The sequence below is a fragment of the Diadema antillarum genome, unplaced genomic scaffold (genome assembly GCF_040938485.1).
Source record: "Diadema antillarum isolate AM-2024a unplaced genomic scaffold, OU_Dant_1.0 seq00000791_RagTag, whole genome shotgun sequence".
Lineage (NCBI taxonomy): Eukaryota > Metazoa > Echinodermata > Echinoidea > Diadematoida > Diadematidae > Diadema > Diadema antillarum.
The window spans coordinates 2,602,178-2,615,349 of NW_027271678.1; the positions used below are offsets into that span (position 1 = coordinate 2,602,178).

General features: G+C 41.0%; 1 long non-coding RNA gene across 1 annotated transcript in view; it reads right to left on the reverse strand.

The window, feature by feature from the left end:
* LOC139739267 (uncharacterized) overlaps positions 1-12,269 on the reverse strand; it is a 32,989-nt gene extending 20,720 nt beyond the window's left edge. Inside the window, exon 1 of the long non-coding RNA XR_011711506.1 lies at positions 12,127-12,269. This is a non-coding gene — a long non-coding RNA (uncharacterized lncRNA). The remainder of the gene's footprint in view (positions 1-12,126) is intronic.
* Between the last annotated feature and the right edge of the window lie 903 nt (positions 12,270-13,172).

Sequence of the window (13,172 nt, forward strand, 5' to 3'; positions counted from 1 at the left end):
GGACAATTCATGTGGTACTGTCCTATGGAACTGTTGTGTGGTATACATCCCAAAATACCACAGGACAATTTGTGTGTATACTGTCTTGTACTGTCCTGTGGAACTTTCCTGTGGTAATGTCCTGTGGTACTGCCCTGTGGTACATCCCAGAGTACTACACGATCCTGTGACACAGTACCACACAGTTCCTGTGTTAACATATATTTGTGTGGTACATTGTGTAGTACCAACCAGTACCACAGGGAGTACCACATGAGCCTGTAAAACAGTACCACACAGTTCCTGTGGTAACATTTATTTATGTGGTACATTGTGTGGTACTGACAAGTACTACAGGGAGTACCCTACAAGCCTGTGGTACAGTACCACACAGTTCCTGTGGTAACATTACAAGTGTGTGGTACATTGTGTGGTACCGACAAGTACCACAGGGAGTACCACAGGACTTTTTTGTTAGGGATTACTGGCAGCAACATTAGGAGAATGGCATAAGGATTCAATGCGAGCGAGCAAAGCGAGCGAGCTTGAGAATTTTGACATTTTACAGTCCAAAAACTCCCGTTTGTAGCTATATCTTTCGCTTTGGAAATTAAGGGGGGGCATCGGCCACTGGCGCTATCGCTGCTGGCAGAGTTACTGTGTGTGGGAGTAGGGACACTATTTCCGTCAGTGTTGAAAAGACCTAGGACCATATCGCCGGTTGAAATCAGGATATCACATCCTAAGACATTAAATCCTGAAACCTGACACGGAGATTTGGTCCCCCGGAGTGTTTCTCCAGGGGGGACATAATCGCCTACTACACCGGCAAACTGGCAATGCTCTCCTTCTTATTCCTGTATTTTCGTTATTTACGGGTCGATTTTTTTTTCGTTCGAAATGTAAAATGGATGACCATAGAATTTCTCAATAGAATATAAAATTGAAAACTTTCGAAAGGATAGAGAAAATTGAGTTCACTTTGAATGGTCTGCCACAGGCAGATATCCTTATCATGCTCTTACGTAATACGACAGCTGCTTTCTCAACGATCCAGTCAGCAGGCTGATTGTAACCAGGGAGGTAGTCTCACCTGCCCGTTGTAACTCACTGCCAAATAGCACATTGTCAGCACCGGCAAACTGGCAATGCTCTCCTTCTTATTCCTGTATTTTCGTTATTTACGGGTCAATTTTTTCGTTCGAAATGTAAAATGGATGACCATAGAATTTCTCAATAGAATATAAAATTGAAAACTTTAGAAAGGATAGAGAAAATTGAGTTCACTTTGAATGGTCTGCCACAGGCAGATATCCTTATCATGCTCTTACGTAATACGACAGCTGCTTTCTCAACGATCCAGTCAGCAGGCTGATTTTGTAACCAGGGAGTAGTCTCACCTCCCCGTTGTAACTCACTGCCAAATAGCACCGGCAAACTGGCAATGCTCTCCTTCTTATTCCTGTATTTTCGTTATTTACGGGTCAATTTTTTTCGTTCGAAATGTAAAATGGATGACCATAGAATTTCTCAATAGAATATAAAATTGAAAACTTTCGAAAGGATAGAGAAAATTGAGTTCACTTTGAATGGTCTGCCACAGGCAGATATCCTTATCATGCTCATACGTAATACGACAGCTGCTTTCTCAACGATCCAGTCAGCAGGCTGATTTTGTAACCAGGGAGTAGTCTCACCTCCCCGTTGTAACTCACTGCCAAATAGCACCGGCAAACTGGCAATGCTCTCCTTCTTATTCCTGTATTTTCGTTATTTACGGGTCAATTTTTTTCGTTCGAAATGTAAAATGGATGACCATAGAATTTCTCAATAGAATATAAAATTGAAAACTTTCGAAAGGATAGAGAAAATTGAGTTCACTTTGAATGGTCTGCCACAGGCAGATATCCTTATCATGCTCTTACGTAATACGACAGCTGCTTTCTCAACGATCCAGTCAGCAGGCTGATTGTAACCAGGGAGTAGTCTCACCTCCCCGTTGTAACTCACTCCCAAATAGCACCGGAAAACTGGCAATGCTCTCCTTCTTATTCCTGTATTTTCGTTATTTACGGGTCAATTTCTTTCGTTCGAAATGTAAAATGGATGACCATAGAATTTCTTAATAGAATATAAAATTGAAAACTTTAAAAAGGATAGAGAAAATTGAGTTCACTTTGAATGGTCTGCCACAGGCAGATATCCTTATCATGCTCTTACGTAATACGACAGCTGCTGGAGTCATCAAACCCTGGCTTGGCCTCCAGGTTTGTCACGCCTGAGCAGAAAGTTTATTTGCAATGGACAAGTACTTCGACTCCCAACTCCCAAACGACAAATATACGCACCCCACTTTGGGTAACCTCAGTTGAGGACTCGCCTCAAACGAGGGATTGACGGCATGCGCATTGCCTGCGATTTGTGCAGAACAGTTTTTTACTACCCGGAGTTCCCCGCATATCACCCGCAAATGACAGTTTTTAGCACGTATGTCACTCGTATTCGCTGGGAGGTACGCACGCAAATCTTTTTACCCGCAAGCATGTTTAGGTCCTGTCACACCTTTCTGGGCATGCTACGCGGGCTTGTTTTATGTGCGGATTTTCCAGCATACCGGACAATTTCTGAGGGCAGACAAGCATGTGTCTTACTTGCTGGACGCGCTCTACTTAAATTGTACTTGCGAATATACTGTGTGACCTTTGTACCAGTCGCATAGATGCTGACAACTCAATGAAGGAAGTCTTCTGAAGGAATGGCAGAAGTCCCACAGAATGTCATTATCTTGGCTGCATACGGGGACTGCGAACTACTTGCGTAGGAGTTGCCTGCCGCTAACGGCATCGTACAGGCGTTCTGCGTGGACCTCTCTGGGCACTCCGCGACTCACCTGGAAAATGTTTTAGCCATGCTCAAAACTTGGCTGCGGTAAATGGGACTTGCGTGAGCATTTCCGGGCAACTTCAGGTCAGATACGCGCTAGGTACTGTCAGGCGCGGAGCAAGCGCGGAGCAACTGCGGAGAGCTCCGGGTAGCAAATTTGTTTCCCGAAAATCAAGCCGCAAAACTTCCCCAGATACGGTATGACAAGGCCTTGAGCTTACTCGAAACTTGATCCGAATGAGTCGTGGGAGTTCGCTCGCAAAGGTACACGCAGAACACCAGGAGGAGACCCTTTCCTGCAGTACCTCGCAGGCAACTTCAACGCAGGTACGAACATGCGAAACTCGCTAACATTCTTGTCCTTCTGGGGAAACTCAGCTGCGTGCTGAAAAATCCCTCCTGAGTAGCTTACCCGAAAAGGTGTGACATGGCCTTAAGCAGCTTCGCTTTCCTGTTAGGACGGAGGCGTGCGGACATGATCGCTGATTGGCTGGCTGGCTGGCTCAATCCTGTCCAGTATCGGGATCGAACGCTATTTTGGGCTTGCAACGTACTCGTTTTCTCACGGGACGTTTGTAAAGGCCGCGTCGCACCTTTCCGGGCAATCCATGCGAGAAAGATTTGATCCACTGTAGTGCTATCATGCTATCAGTGAAAAGAACCACCTTCTCCATTTGCAGTCTCAACTCTTTACTCATAGTCTTGTACATCCTGGCTGCTAGACTGCTGCTTGTAGCTCTAGACGAGGAATCGTCAATGGTTTTAGTGGTGCAACCTTTGACTTCAATGCTAGAAACCGCATTTCATAGTCGTCATCACTTCTAATTCGCCATCTCCTATAAGCACAGGTACCGAATGATCTAGAGCGACCTCGTTTAGATTCTGCATTTCATCAAACAGATTTCTCCACTCCGCTTCGTCTTCTCCAGACAAAAGATCATCCAAATCATAGCCTCTCTGAAAGAGTTTCTGCAAACTTGAATTTGTTCAAGAACTTGAATGATTGTTGCTCAGCAGAGCATCCTTCAGACCATGTCATTATCTGTGCAATGCTTGAAGATATTTTATTGGAACTTATTGTATACGTGTACTGTCTCAAATTAAGATTTTTAGCTGATTAGGTTACAGGTCCAGTTTACCTTTGGGAACAATGATTTAATTTTTTTTTCCAGATATGACATTTAATGCATATGTGTAGGTCTGTTGTACCACAAAACATCCTATCATATAAAATTTTCGCAATAAAGCCTAAAATATAAGGACATATCTGTATTTTTCTCAATAAAATGTAACTGTACACGGTTGTTCACATTTTGTATATTTAACAATACTTAACATCGATTTTACCGATTCAAATTTTTACTGTGGTTGTTTTTATCCCAAACTCACATTTTGGAACTATTTTAAAGCACTAACGCTGGGTTTTTGTTTCATCTGCAAATGCCAAAGTTCAAAAGGTCAAGTAAACATGTTAAAATTTCACTTTTTCACTGGGGGTACAAAATTTTCGAACATGTCGTGCTATGACAGAGAGCGTGTGAATTTAGCTCGCCGCAAATTATCCTGCAAAAGGGTCTGTAAAAGGGAAGACTAATAGTCCTTACTCTTAAGGATAGTGAGCACACTTTGCGGAAATACAGTAGGTGTTTAAACGCATGTAAGCGGTTTAATCGGTTGCCATAGACTCTACACGTGAAATCAAATCGCTTGGGTCTGAGCCAGATTCGCTTCCGTTTTATCCTGTATAGGGAATTTTGGCGTTATCCTTCACAGAGTATTTACCTGTTAAACATAATAGAACTTCTTGATTGGATAATCTAGACCATGATGTACTTTAGGTTTTCCAGGTCAAATGTCCAAAGATATAAACCATCATTGCCAAATAGGTAGTTCAAATGTCCATACAGCTAAATAATGTTCACGACTGAATTTGGTATCAAATTAGGCAACTCAAATGTCCACTTAGGTATGAAATGTCCGCATAGCATATATCAAATCTCAGACAAGAAACAATGCAGTTCAAATGTTGCGTAGCAAAATATTACAGAGAACAATGCTCCTGGAAACCAATGTCAAATAATGTTTTCAAATGTCCATTCCCTACTATACAGTGCTTTCTTGATTTAAAAAAAAAAAAAATCATTATTTCTCATAGGTAATTGTATCGTTTATGACATGTTTTACAAGTGAAACGTCCACTGGCTCAAACACATTGTTCAAATGTTCATGTGCATTGTAACAGAGATGAATGTATGTCCCCAATACAATGCGGTTAGCAATAGCTAGTTCAATTGTCCGTGTATCACATGTCAAATATCAGACTAGGCAGTTTAAATATCGCATGGCCAAATAAGTATCCAAATGACTGGAGCAATATCCCATAAGGGAGATCAAATGTGACATTGTGATTTCAAATGTCTATAGTCTTGAAAACTGTGTATTTAAACCATATAAATCGTATAATCTTATACATGCAGAAACGCATTCCTCAGTAATCAGTCTTGCATGTACTTGCTATAATACACAAACGCAGGTCCTTACGGTGTCAAGATAAAAACATATTCTATTGAAACTTTTTTTAATGCATACATAAAAAATCAATAGAGCTAAACTGACATGAATCTCATGATAGCGGTGTGACTTCCTTACGTGCAATTCATTGTTTAAAGAATGAACATTCTGGCATTAGACTATTCACTTTTATTATCTAAAACATACTGGAAGTCACTTTGTTCAGACTGTTCTTTTGTGATATTTTGCATCATCTCATACATAGAGTAGAATAGTTGACTATATATATTAACTGTATATACAGAACGGCCAGAACTGTTAACCTGTCGTTTGATGTCAATTTCTCAAGTTTCAGTTTTCTAAAGAGCGTTCTCTCTCAGGCTTGTCGGACGGAATTTGAAAGTGGGATGGTTTCAGTCGGGGCTATAACCATTTACCCTTTATCACCATCCAAATTATCTTCTTTCTTGTTTTTTTTTCTAACTCTTTTCTTCTCCCTCCATTCTCTCATTTCTCTTCCCAATATTTCTCCCTCCCCTTTTCTTTTTCGGCTAAAAAGTGGTATAAATGATACCTTGCAATTCACTTTGGAAGACCTTCTTTTGTATTTCTAGATTTTTTTCCAGATAGGAAATAGAAAATCAACGAGAAACGAAGTTATTTCTGAAATCGTGTTGCATAATGTTGTCATAGTTTCCAAACGCAACACTTATTATCGTATTTTCGAGTCAAAGGATATTTGAATTACCATGAATTCTTTATGACCGACACGATACTTTCATTGACCTAAGATGACGAAAGAATTTCTTTTGTGTGGACATTTGACTTGACTATGGACTGCTTATGTACCTATATGCAGGCGCGCCGGAAGCAGTTTTGGATTGGGGGGGGGGGGGGGCAAACATTGGAGGGGGCTCAAGATTAGACCATGCATATGTTACACAATATACACATACACACACACACACACACACACGCACACACATCTATTATATATATATATATATATATATATATATATGTGTGTGTGTGTGTAAAGTGGCGTATATGGTGGGTCGAAACATGGGGGGAACCGTTAAAGGGACACAGTCCTCACGAAATTTAAAAAAAATATGTTGTTGTTGGTACCTCCAATGAACTACTTTCACCAAAAACAAACTTTAAAATCACCAAATAAGCTCGTACATTTTGGTTGAAAAAAGTGTGACTCTGCATGGTGAATATGCTAATGAGCAAGTCTTGGCGGAGAGTCATACGTCGTCGATGCACAACTCTTCCCAGCCGTCTTCTGCTCGTTATCCGTACGCTCCCTAGTTTACCCGGATGCATGAAGACGTCGGTGGCTACTCCGACTCGTATTTGACATTGTTTCTACGTTGTGTGTGTGCGTGTGTGTGTTTTGTGTATTTATTCGCACGTCGTGTGGACGGTACAACTACTAGTAGATGATAGATCTACGGTAGATACGCGTACGCACCCCGTAAGCGGTATGCCCTTCGCACTTTTCCAGTCTCAAGCGCAGCTAGCTGCAGCCCTACCTGTCGCCGCTCATGCATGTTCTATAGTACGTACAGAGTGTACATATTTGTAGGTAGAAACGATTCTACACAGGCCTGCTAGTACACTACAGGGGTGACCGCATTCAGCGTCGTCTGGTCAGGTTATCTTACATCAGTAGTTTTGCTCGAATCGTGCAGAAAATTTCCCAGGAAAATCCTTTTTTCCGTCCCAGACCAACAAAAGTATCGTGAAAGGTGAGCTGTATGGCTGGGAAATATCGGTACAACGATGCCGAACATAAGAAACTTAGGGCCTACAAAATCTCGAAATCGTGTTGTGACCTACCTGTGCGTGGACAATTTGTGAAGCGATGTTTTTACGTGGACCGGCAGGCTGTGGCCCTCGGTTATAAACCGAGAAAACTCCTGAAACCAGATGCAATCCTGACCATTTGCTCACATGAGTTATAAAACAGAAACACCTCGAGCATCGACTTCGAAGAGAACCGAGGGAATGTTTAATTTACCGTGGGCCTGCAGCCGGGGTTGGACTGCAGTACAGTGCCACTGAGCTAGCTGCTGCCAGTGCCGACTGGACATGCACGGCAAAGTGGAGCGAAATCATATCCCTACGACCCCCTGTGTTTACCCTTCCCGGCTCACGTCATATTTTTTTTTTTCGAGGAAAGGCGATTATCTGACTACTTACAGAAATATTGAGATACAAACAATATTTTCTTTGAAGAATTCGACTCTCTCATGCACAGGTTATCTTCGGTTTGAATGCCAAAATCGACTGGACGGAGTCGAGTGTACGGTGTATGTACACATAATGGTAAGGATTTGCGCGCGAGAGTGGTTTCTACGCTAAGAAGTATGCAACACGGACGGAAGCTAGAAAACGACCGTGCCTATTTGATGTCAAGTTCATGGTATATTTGGTTTAAAAATACATATAAATTTATGTTTACAATATTAATTTTTCGTAAATTATATATATCTAAGCTTGAAATATTTTGTTTGAAATTATAAAACCACAAACTTTCACATTATATGATAAAATTTCAACTAATCATTTGAACACTTAAATTGGTTTTTAGAGGCACGGCTGTCAAATTGGTGAGTAGGGCATGCACTACGTAGCATCTTTTTGCCGGCTCTTTCACGATCGCTTGCAGGAATTATTTTTCAAAAATCGCGTACGGAGACAATTTTTGATGTCCAAGCGTATAAATTGGTGAAAGTTTATATTTTTTACTCTTCTTAATTATCAGTACAGTGAAAATCTCAGGACTGCTTCCCTTTAAGTAATTTTGACGGTCTGTATGCTTGTGCGTGTGTGCGTGAGCAATAATGGGACTACAATACATTACGGAATGTGATACATTCAACAACGCAGTCATTGAGGAACATTGTAAGTTTTCCTTACATGGATTATGGAATGACGGTGTCAAACGATCGACAAATTATATACTGTCAGCAACATAAGGTGAATGGCATAACAATAAAATGCGAGCGAGCGAAGCGAGCGAGCTTGAAAATTTTGATATTCTACAGTTCCAAAACTGGAGTTTTAATTGTAGCTATATATTTCGCTTTGGAAATAAATGGGGGCGCATCGGGCGCAACTGCTGGCAATTATTGGCAGCAACATCAGGAGAATGGCATAACGATTCAATGCGAGCGAGCGAAGCGAGCAAGCTTGAAAATTTTGACATTCTACAGTCCCAAAACTGGGGTTTGTAGCTATATCTTTCACTTTGGAAATTAATGGGGCGGTGCATCGGGCGCAACTGCTGGCAATTACTGGCAGCAACATTAGGAGAATGGCATAAGGATTCAATGCGAGCGAGCAAAGCGAGCGAGCTTGAGAATTTTGACATTTTACAGTCCAAAAACTCCCGTTTGTAGCTATATCTTTCGCTTTGGAAATTAAGGGGGGGGGGGCATCGGGCGCAACTGCTGGCAATTACCGGCAGCAACGCTAGAAGAGTGGCATAACGATTCAATGCGAGCGAGCAAAGCGAGCGACCTTGAAAATTTTGACATGTTACAGTCCAAAAACTCCCGTTTGTAGCTATATCTTTCGCTTTGGAAATTAAGGGGGGGGGGGCATCGGGCGCAACTGCTGGCAATTACTGGCAGCAACGTTAGGAGAGTGGCGAAGCGAGCGAGCTTGAAAATTTTGACATTTTACAGTCCAAAAACTCCCGTTTGTAGCTATATTTATCTTTCGCTTTGGAAATTAAGGGGTGGGGGCATCGGGCGCAACTACTGGCAATTACTGTCAGCAACATTAGGAGAATGGCATAACGATTCAATGCGAGCGAGCGAAGCGAGCGAGCTTGAAAATTTTGACATTCTAGAGTCCAACAACTGCCGTCGTAGCTATGTTTTTCGCTTTAGAAATTTAAGGGGGAGGCGCAACGGGCTCAACTGCTGGATGCGAGCGAGCGAAGCGAGCGTGCTTGAAAATTTTGACATTTTACAGTCCAAAAGCTGCCGTTTGTAGCCATATTTTTTCCCTTTTATTCATATATATACATACTTATTTTATTTTCTTTGTTTATTCATTCATTTTTATTATTATTATTATTTTTTTTTGGGGGGGGGGCTTTTTGGGGGGCAAAAATGCGTTTTGCCCCCCCCCCCCCCTGCCCCCCCCCCACTTCCGGCGCCTATGCCTATATGGACATTTGATTCCCTTAATGGCATTAGAATGACTATAATATACTTGCTTCGCTACAGAATTTGATTCAGAAATCCTATATTGTTATGCGTGCAGAGCATCATACATCAAATGCCAGACTACGGTGGCAAGAAGATCTTTGCACACCTACACAGAATTACCGAAAAAAAAAAATACACCTGTATATGTGAATCTTATGATAGGAATTTCATCGAATATCTCATAGTTTTTGACAATAGAACTTTCTAAGGTCGGAATATTAATTTCCTTGGTCAGAAAAAAATACAGGAGGTCACTCTTCGTGATAATGATTCTTCACTCTTTTGCATCACCCCATGATAACGTGATACTTCTTTTGTTCATTTTCTTGCAGTTCATCAATGTTTTCCTGTCATTTTACTGCAAATGCAAAATTGCGTATCAAGTTTCCAATTTCTAAAATATGCTTCATCACTCTTTTGAAATCCCTGGTTAAAAAGAAAAACAGTGTTCTTCATAAAAAGGAAAAAATGAGTGAGACTCGCTTTGTTTTAATAAAGTCATGACAAATTGTCTGTGAATGAAAACGCAATTGTCTGCGCCTGATAATGTTCATCAATATTTCATATTCTTGAGAATGATAATTCTTTTTGCTGTGTTTTGGAGTCAACTGATATCTAAATTACTTACGTGCCATCTGAATCACCCATGAATGACATGAAATGCTCTTATTGACCGGAGGTGACGCGAAAATTTACATTTTGTGAATATTTGACATGATGGACATCTTACTTACCTTACAGGATATTGGTTTGCTAAGTGGACAGTTGATTTCCCTGTTGACATTCGAATTAGCTAATATGACGCTTGATCTGATATTGCGGATATTTGACCTGGAAAACCTACACAAATCGGTTGGTGTGGAATTAGGCCGTTTTGCCAGGAAACCCTTCATATGGCTGCATAGAATAAACGTCATGTATTTTCATTCTATAATATGAATTGCATTATTTCTTTAGGAAAATAATCCCAATGCAATCCCATATCTCGAGTGGGTTTCGACCAAAATTAAACAGAATTTGGAATGGCGATACTTTAATATTAAAAAACACGTATTTTGCTTAAAATTATGTTGCCAATTAAGTTAGAAAATAATCCTCTCGGTGGAATTTTTTCCATCAGAGAAGAACGATTGATCTTATGCTCGATTTATTGAGCGTAACTTGGTGAATCCAGTGTAAGTTCACTATTGAGCCTAAGTCATATTTCATAAAGACACACTTCATACCCACATGAAAAATCATGCATAAATTTCAATAGATAAAGCGTAATTTGCGATCAACTGCAAAGTTGTTTATGAAACGCAATTTGCGATTGATCGCAACTTATCCTCAATTTTTATCAAACAGGCGTCAGACATTCAAATTTGAAAGTTGGTCTCGATCAAAATTTCAACTATTGTGAAGCCCTGATATTAATATCCCAGATTTAGCGCGCCACATCATTATGTACTAGTGTAGGATCCTCGGCGAAAGAGTGAAGCTATACACCGAGCTTTAGGAGGGTGGATACCTCCGTCCCACGGTAGGGACTCTTTGTCAATAATCTAATATACCAGTACAGTATGAAATTAGCCAATATAGAGCATTTCTTTTACCTTTTGGGGAGCAAAATTTGGACGGGGCACATTTATGTGACAGTGTGAGATCCTCTGCGAGGGAGCGAAGAGAGCGAGTGGAGTGAGGGTATGGGAGGGGTGACTATAAAGAAAATGTAGTATAAAAGTCGCATTTATAGCGAATTAAAGAATTCCTTTTAGCTTTTGGCGAGCAAAATCTGGCCGGGGAATATTGTGAGATCCTCGGCGAAAGAGCAAGGAGACTGAGCGGGGTAGGATGTTATACCCCAGAGGCATGACACTCTATGGACATTTTGTAAAAACATATACCATAAAGTCGGGTTTAAAGAGCATTGCCAAACCATTATTTAGGGAATTATAGACATTTTGAAAAAAATACAGCACTATGAACATGAACTAAAAAAACAATTAGCAGGATGAGGGAGAGCGAGAGAGAGAGAAAGGAAGAGAGCTTGTTAATAAAGTGAAAAAAACTAGTTATATCAGTTATGAAAGTGACAATTTTTAGACAAGAAAAGTGTCTTGATTGCCCCTGAGTGAAAAAAAAACAACAAAACTTCAGGGTCATTCCTATCAAAAAAGATCAGGCTGCAGTCGCGTTTACCGCCATGCGTGCGCAGCCATGCAAAACTTCAGCGTCGTAATGCTGAGTGGAGGCATACAAACAACGGGGATTCCCATTTCGTTACACACAGTAGCCATTTTGAGAAAAGTTTTCGTCTTTGAAAAGGGTCTATCAGCCCACTCCCCTCCCATATGCAATGCAACCAATGAAAACATATAATATTGCATTCATTTTGATTAACAGTTCTCCTACAACCCTGGAAATAAAGCCATGCCAAGCCCTATAACCCCTTGGTGAAGAGTCCACATGTCTTCTGTAGAACAAAAGTAAAAGTATAGGTATCAAGTACATTTTGTTTTTCTAGTGATGGTTGTCTACTTACCAGTTATACTTTCGAAACACAGATGGCACGTAGTCCAGTTGTGAATACTAGTCTCAGAATTGATGCAAGGAACGGCGATTTTCATCCATGGACGTGCATATTTTGCACTACATGACCGCAAGAACCGGTGATTATAAATGAATGATTACATTGCATTAACACAATTAAAATAGCGAGTCACAATGCATTGATCGGAGAGTGAAAGTACAGTGTTGATGCGACGACAAGCATACTCAATTATGCAGAGGATACGGATGAAGTAGCAAGGTAAAGTACAAAGTCCACATAGCGCATTCATGATAGGAATTCCCAGTGCGATACGTAACCAACGAGGTTGTATACTATACACGCGCGAGCACTAGGGCGGACGTCCACTTGGGCGCGGACAAGCCCCGGAAGGGTTGCGGAAGCAAATTTTGTTATTTCGGCATCCTGTCCGCAACAGACGCGGAATAACTTTGTGAATCGGCTTGTCCTGGGACATTCCTAGGACTGTCCGCGGACTGTCCGCGGACTGACTGCGGACATTCCTAGGAATCACTCCGGAAGAGCGCGAAATACCTCGGAATATGCTAATCGTAGCCGGGCAGCGCGGAAACATCTAGGATTACACCAGGAATGAACGCGGACAATCAGGATGCCTTCCGGACAACACAAGTTAGGCATGCGGACAAACTGCGGACAATACCAGGAAAATGGAAAGGTATAAATTTGGAACTGACTTTGACTTTTCCTCATTTGACTGCTAGCCGTCATTGATGCTCCTTGTTGTGCTTCCGCAGTAGCGGCTGATATTATATTAATATGATTGGTCAATATTATTTGATAAATGTGACCACCAAAAGTCGAAGAATAGGATTGTCTGCATGTCGGCTGACAACTCATTTTCTTTTTTTGATTTGTCTCATCTGGGAGAACATTTTTTTTCTCTGCCTACCGTCACATGGATGATATTCGCAAACTTTTGGAACCATATATATATATATATATACATAATATACATAAAAATGTAAATGTACATATATATATATATATATATATGTATA